This window comes from Teleopsis dalmanni, chromosome 2 (genome assembly GCF_002237135.1).
Source record: "Teleopsis dalmanni isolate 2A chromosome 2, ASM223713v2, whole genome shotgun sequence".
NCBI lineage: Eukaryota > Metazoa > Arthropoda > Insecta > Diptera > Diopsidae > Teleopsis > Teleopsis dalmanni.
In genome coordinates, this window is record NC_051847.1 from 38,706,749 (window position 1) to 38,714,722 (window position 7,974).

Consider the following 7,974-nt stretch of genomic DNA (forward strand, 5'->3'; position numbering starts at 1 on the left):
GAAATTTGGCAGAAAAAACTCTTAAAATACAAATGTCACGCAAAAAGTGCCTGACATTTCACAAAAGTAAAGGTTTGACATTGATAAAATGCAATACATTACCAAAGCAAATGAAATATATTATTTATTTTACTTAATATTTTTCAAAAAATAAGTAAAATAAAAAGTAAAAAAATTGTGAAACTAGTACAAAGAGAAAGTTACTATACTTATGTCGTCATCAACTGTGTTTATTACAGCCCGAATTTATACTATACTGTATCACGTATTATTCTGCATCCACTTCTGTACCTCGGTACTGCTTAGACCTTTCCTTTATTATCTTTTATATTGTATATCAATCTATATATAGTATTCCTCTGCTTTTGGTACCACAGGGTCGCCCTTTTAGTATTTTGTTAAGTACTTTTTCTTCTTTGGAGTATGGTATATGTATATTGTATCCATTTAAATAGAGAAATTTCATCAAAAGATATTACTATAACTGATTTGTTGAATATTTGGTCTATATCGTTTTGGTATCAAAAACGTCCTCCATTATTTGCTTAAACTGCACAGAGAATTCTCATTCGGAAACTTATAGTTTAGATATATGCTTAACAAACACCGTTTATGTGTTAGCGATATTATAAAGAACTGCTTTCTCAACGGATTTATACAACAGCATCTATAAATCTTCGGACAGCAGTTTGCCCACTAAACTGTTTGTTTAAAACCTAAATGTACGCCTAGCGATCAAGATTGTCTTTTTAATTTTTTCATTTAATTATTTATACCAATATGTAAAAGAGTTACCTATCTTAATTTCATAGTCCCAAGATTTCTCATTTTATTATAATACCTAGGTTTTAACTGCATTTACTTTAAATCCAATATTTTTTGCAGCTTGCCCTGGACTGTCCTTTAAACTCTAAAACATACGCTAAACTAACAAGACTATCTTCGTAGTACAAGAGAGGCATCGAATTGTTGATCCGAACTACGAAAATGTCTTAATTAAATCTAAAAGACGGTGTATAGATAGACCTTATATCCGGTGGAGTGAGCATATCAAGTGAGCATGTACGAAACTGGTGAAGCCACGCAAGCAGCAGAAGTGACTGAAGAGTAGTGAGTACCTACTACACTTCATGTACAAATCTGCAAAAGGCATGCATGCAGTGCAGATGACTGGAGAAGAGCGCTGCGTCAGGCCGATACTCGATAACGGGTCGTTATGCCCATTCAGATAAGTAAATTAACATTCTTGGATGCAATTATGGATTTTTTAGCTTATTAAAAATACAACTAGTGTTAAAAAATAAATATTTTTCTTAAATAGTTCAAATTCTCCTAGTTTCAAAATATTGATAATTACGTATTTCTAAAAATATGTGTATTACTGTTTTTTTTGTATATTTATTTCCAAATCAAATGATAGATTTTAGAAAAATTTAAATACCTTTTCGACATTTTTCGAAATTATAATTAACTTTCTGCCCACATAATAATATTCTTTTATTCAATTCAAATAATATTAAATATTTGTTAATTATACAGAAAACTTATTAAATATTACGGTTAACGGATGTGTACATAGGTAGGTATAGTTTAGCTTATCTGAAAACGTTTCATAATCAGTAAAAAGAAGCTGAAAATTATTTGAAATTCAATTAGGCTTATCCAAGGTAACACCTGCGAAATTAATTAGAATTTGCTCATTATTAGCAAAAAGTCAAATCAGAAAGGAGAATCCGAAATGAGTAGAGCTCCGCACAAAAAAGGTAATACGTAATTAGCTCGAATAAACAAATTCATTAAAGACCAATGAATTTTTTGCTTGAAGCAACTTGAACCGGTGTTGATTTGCTACCTTAACTAACCTAGCCGTGCTTATTAGAGTCCACCGAATTTCAGCCGGTCTAAGGCATACCCCGTAGTACGCCTGAATGCAAAAATAAATTTGTTTGTACACGAATAGCAGCAAACCCTTTTGAAAAGGTGAAAAGGAAGTGTGCTTTGCACATTTCGCTTATTTTCCTTTTTTGTTTGAGCTTTGGTCATCGGGGACACAAAGCTAACCGGTAAGATGTACGAAATACGCCCAAGTACGGAAAAAACCGCTCCATTGAAATGCATGGAAATTATAACGGAAAAATAAACAAACTGAAAGAAAAAATCAAAGAAAACTTGATTTAAAAGAATTGGCAGGAATGAGCGATTTCCTATTTATTTGCTCGGCAGCCATTATACTGACCAAAATAATAACAAAAGAAATATACTTTAAAAAGAAAAATGTCGGAGAGAAAAACCACTAAATACGATATATAGAAAAAAAAAAACTTAGAGAAGATGGAAAAATGTATTTTTCTGCCCTTTGCAAACATCTGTTGTAAGGGAATTTCTAACTATTTAACCTTAATAAAAATGAAATGGAAAATGGAAAATGTTAAAAATTTTCTTGCCATTGAATTTTGGACAAAAGCAAATGAAAGCTTAGCAACAACAATAAAAAACAGAAACAAACTGTAACAAGTCACGAGGAGAACATGTTTGCGAATAAAAAAATTAAATTAATTTCAATAAAAATAATTTTCCGGTTTTTCAATTTCATATCCGCCGAGTATACTTTTACTAGTTTCCGGTTTAATCACAGGGGAAAGTATTGTTGAGCGTTGAAAATAGAAAGTTTTGAAGTAACGTTTTTCCTTTTTCTTTTTTGTTTGGATTTGTCCAAAATTGTAAAGAAACTGTCAATAAAGTTTCTAGCCTTTTATACGAAGAGTGCAGACCAGAAGTTTTCTTTGTGAAATCTTTGGAAGAATTATTAAGAATTTTATAAATTAAAGTTGATATTTGTAAATCTAAATAAAAAATGACTTATGAACTGTATTTTCTATGTACTCGTTGTACATGACAGAGGGCTTTAAATTTTGGGTGTTAACCGATTACAGTGGTTGTTTTTTTAATTTAAAATCTATTTATAATATCACAAGAACAGTTGAGAATATAACTCTTTTGCCCCTTACATTAGATTAAGTGTACGTATTTAAATCCTACAACTATTTTCATACTACAAACATACGTAATAAAATTATGTTAAATATATACCATTACAAGCTTACTTTAATAAGTAATTCTTATTTAAAAGAGTTATCATTAAACTAGAAATAATAGAAAGGTACATGCTCTATAAATGTATTGTTTATATGTTATTGTTATGAGTAGAAGATACCTGAACGAAATACACCAAAGAAAAGAGTAGTGACGTCAAGAATAAAACATAAGAAGTATAGTTTAGTTTTGATATGCTTTAGATTATCCTTACAATAGATATTTGCATTAGCCTCAATAAAGAGCGAATATTGACAGCTACAGCTACTCAAACCGGCCTTACTTCTTGTGACAACTTGAGAGTCTAAAATTTAGTATGACTTAAAATTTTTATTAAATAAACTGTAAATTATTAACTATGAGACTATAAAATAAAATAAAAATAATAAATAAATATTTTATTTGTTTACAAATTGATCTCTTAAGACTCATTGTCTCTAGTGAGACAATATTCGAGGCCTAATCTATTTGAGGTCTCTTCTATTTGCTATATTGTTGTTTGCAGTATGATTAGACAAGCTATCATTTCCCTTCTACTTCGTTACGGTTTCCGTTGAATTCTTTCTGAACATTCCAAATCACTTCTGTCATATGTTAGATGAAAGCATGTATTTACACATAGAAGCTGTAAGACTGTACTTTGAGGTCGTTTTATGCCTTGCATGGTTATTTTTGATATGTCCACCTGAACTGCTATTTTCCTTCCACTTCGGCACGGACCGCGCTCATTTAGTTAATGAGCCACTTCTGTCATAAATGTGAACATTTCTCGACCACCTGAACTACCATTTATCAACCACTACGGCGCGGATTTCGTTCAATTTAAACATTTATTTAACGAATCACTTCTATCATTAATGTAAATATTTTCCGATCGCCTGAATTGCAATTTGTCTTACACTTCGGCACGGATTCCGATAAATTCGTGCTTTTACTTAACCATTCTGTCATCATTCTAAATCACTTCTATCGTAGTTGTAAACATTTGCCAATCATCACTATAAAGTTCTGCAATATTGCACTTTTTGTTATGCATGATTCGAGACTCGAGACTCGAGATTATTTACCTATAAGAGTTGATAATTAAATGAAAAGTACATAGTTCTACAATATTTTCTATATTTTTTAATGCTAATATTGATCCAAAGAACTCCACATATACCTATAATGTGTAGAGTGCTAAGATTATAATGTTGACCAATTTTTAAGGAATTTTAACTTCTCAACTACTTCATGAAACTATTCATCTGGTCCCGAAACTGTTCATATTGTCATTGCAACAAAATAACAATGGCTACTCTCGTCGCTCATTTTCAAGGATAAAAACCAACTTTCAAGTTCATACTTCATTCAACAGACAGGATGCCAATTTTTGCCATTGAATGCACGTTCAGATAGAAATTCTTCGACGTGTAGCAAAGCAAGGAAACTAACAACTTCTTAAGAATTTTTCATTTATTGTGCACATGCATAGGAAAAATCGAGATGAAAAGATTAAATTCAGGGTCTGTTGAATATAATGAAAATATATGAAGCAAAACTTGCCTCCACCAAAATTTGTAGCTGTAATAGAAACGCATAAACTGTAAATGTTTTTCTGTTGTTGTTGTTGGTATTGTTGTTACTGTTGTTGTTGTTGTTGGTAGTGTATTGTTTGTATCTTGCGTTACTTGAAAAGAAGTTAAAAGTTTTTACAAGACGTCTATGTTGCCGTTTTTTATCACTCCTCCAACCCACCAACACAGCCAATACACAGCCAACCCATAACAACACTAGCACATTATGTCGCTTAACAATGACAACACCAACGAAAACAAAATGGCGTTACACTTCATACAGCAGAAATCATTTCACGGCTGTCAAATTTTCTATTAAAAAAGCGTTGTTTTGTTTATTTTCAATGGTTTAACTGGCGAAGGATGAGCTTTAAATTGGAATATTGTTGCTTCAACTTGTTATTTACTTGTTGTTGTTGTTGTCGTTGTTGTTGTTGCTGTTGTTGGCGTCTATGTTTTTCAACAATTGACGAGTCTCGCCGCGGATGTTGTTGATGTTTGACGGTAACGGTGACGGCGTTATTTCTATCCCAAAAGTGGTACATATTTTGACGATGTTGTTGTTGTATTTGTTGTTGTAGCTGTTGATGGTGATGTCTGTAATGAACACTTTATGGTAACGCAGCAACCAATAATTTTGACGTTAAGTGAAAACAAATTAAAAGAAATAAATTTGTAGTAGAAGACAGTGAAAATTTCAAAGTTTTTTGCTAAACAATTTTTTTTTTTTGTAATAGTGTGAAGGATTCAAAATGAATTAATTGTAATATTAAAGAAAAGTATGTAAAAAAAAAATTTCAATTCCCAACTAAGTTAGGAAAAATATTTAAATTAAATAGCAAAGATATTTGGGATGTTATTATCTAAGGACTATATAATGCAGACAGTCATATGACGAATGGTCACGGCAATTTTACGTACCTCATGTAAGGCATATAATAGAAAGAGTCACACCACAATTGTAAGGTGAAGTTCAGTTGAAGTTGGAGGTAAAGAAACGTCAATCAAATGCGGTGCAAAAGAACATTTATACAATTTATATACAAGTTTATACAAAAAACAGTTTATAAAGGTCGACCAGTACCACACAATTAGTCTAATAATCTAATAGTTAATAGAAAAAGTCATTCAGCATACTTGGTTAATATTGCTATTCGACATAACGTAAACATTGAATAGTAGTAAATAGTGCGCGGAAAAGATAAACTCCTACATACCATTGGCTTGGGAAATCAAAGAAATTTGGATATTTAAGCACTTGGTGGTTTTGGTAGTAAATCTTCATACATCAACTATTGGAATAGTACCGAGAACCTTTAAATAGTCAATGCACACACTTAAACTCTCCGAAGAAATAATAATCACTATGTAGAAATATGCAAAAATAAGGAAAACGAAAAGTCACTGAACACATATTAACTCTCCGAAGAAATAATAATCACTATGTAGAAATATGCAAAAGTAATGGAAACCAGCAACGGTCTGTAGAGAGATTAGCAATAATAGTACGTATAGAACATGGATTACACTTCAACATAGCATATACTATATATTATCTGATGCTTGCCATCCAAAATGATATGAGGCCTAACACTTGCACCAGCTGATATGTACACTTCTTATAATAACATTCATCATCAGTATTACTAATAATATATTCAGCTGTACTGAGTGCACTATGTTAGTGTTACCAACACTTCTTATAATAACAATAATAATTATTATTACTAACAATCTCTTCAGAGAGAAGGAAGAACAGAAGCAGAGAAACCTGTACGTAGTGCACTATGTTAGTGCTATCGCAATCATAATCGCTCACGTAAAATTAAGTAAACTTAAATTAAGAAGGAGCTGTGAAGTGCATAATAATATTCACTTTATTTTTTTTTTACATATTTTAATAACAAGTAAGAGATAATTTCCCTCTCATTAAACATTTCTGAACAAAATAAAGTACAATTTAAAATTTCATAATTATAAAACAAATTAACTGCACCCAGTCTATTAATATTCTAGTTAAATAAATGCTCTAACATTATATAAAAAATTAAATATGTCACTGCCAACGTATAGATTTTTTTTTATTTCGAAGTGTAGCATTGCAAAATTTCCTTTCAAAAATTCACATTCTAATATCAACCAAAATGTAGGTCAAGTTTACACATGAGTTTTCAAAGTGATTAAAAACTTTTCACAACTTTGTGCATAGAAGTGGTTGTACAGCATCCCGCTCTGCACTCTGAGATAATTTATCAGTCATCAGTGCTTTAGAGGAGACAAGCAGTAATCTGGTGCAATGTTGCCATCGGTATAATTCATGCATTTACTTTATTTGGAGCAACATTATGAATACTTTTATGCGCCAAAAGCTTGATGAATCTCAAAATGGGTTGAATGCAAGTAAATTAGGGTTAAAAAGGTAAATACAAAATCAGTTAAAAAAGTAGGTTCTTGTCAGATACGTAATTATGCAATTATGTATTTACAGAATAAATTAATGTGCAAACAATTTTCAGAGAAGCACTTAGAAATTATTAGACTGAAAGTTGCTGAAATAAAAAATAGTATTTTGAAGATAGAAACACGAATACTTCATATATGTTGATATACTCGTAAATAAATACGTAATTATGTTAGAAATTGTAATCAAATATAGTAGTAATTTGCAAATCAAAATTAATTGCTATAAAAATACATAACATTAAAACCACTAAAGTTGAAAGTCACAATACACTCTATTGATCACCATGAGATTTAGTCCGTAAAACAATTTTACTATATATGGATGATTAACGATCATAGTTTCTTCTTTTCAAAGTTTCCTAACTTAAATCTGCTTTAATATCTTTACGCTTATATATATTAAATGGCAAGAGTTTCAGAGTATATGCGATATATCAATATTGAAAATTAATTTGATTAAATAATTTTTTATTTGCTAGGAGCTTTAAATATTATTTGTAAATAATAAAGATACAACTTATTTGCCGCTATTTTATATAAGGATAATGTAGTACATATACTACGGAACTCAATTCAGCTTTTTTATGGATTGCCAGGTTAAATTAACATTGTATCCTATATAGAAAGTATCATGTACATGAATATTTACGATCTGATTAAAAGAAAACTCATTTTTAACAATGTTTTTGTACAGCATGAAACCTTAGACTTAATCTAAGTTAGAATATTACAGTCTATCTTTTGCTAGTTTTCATATAGATAAATTAGTAGTATAAATATAAGTAGAACTTATTAACATAAATAAAGTAGAACAATAACGTGGGTTAGGAGTTCATTTGGAGCGGCATTAGGAGTAGGTGCT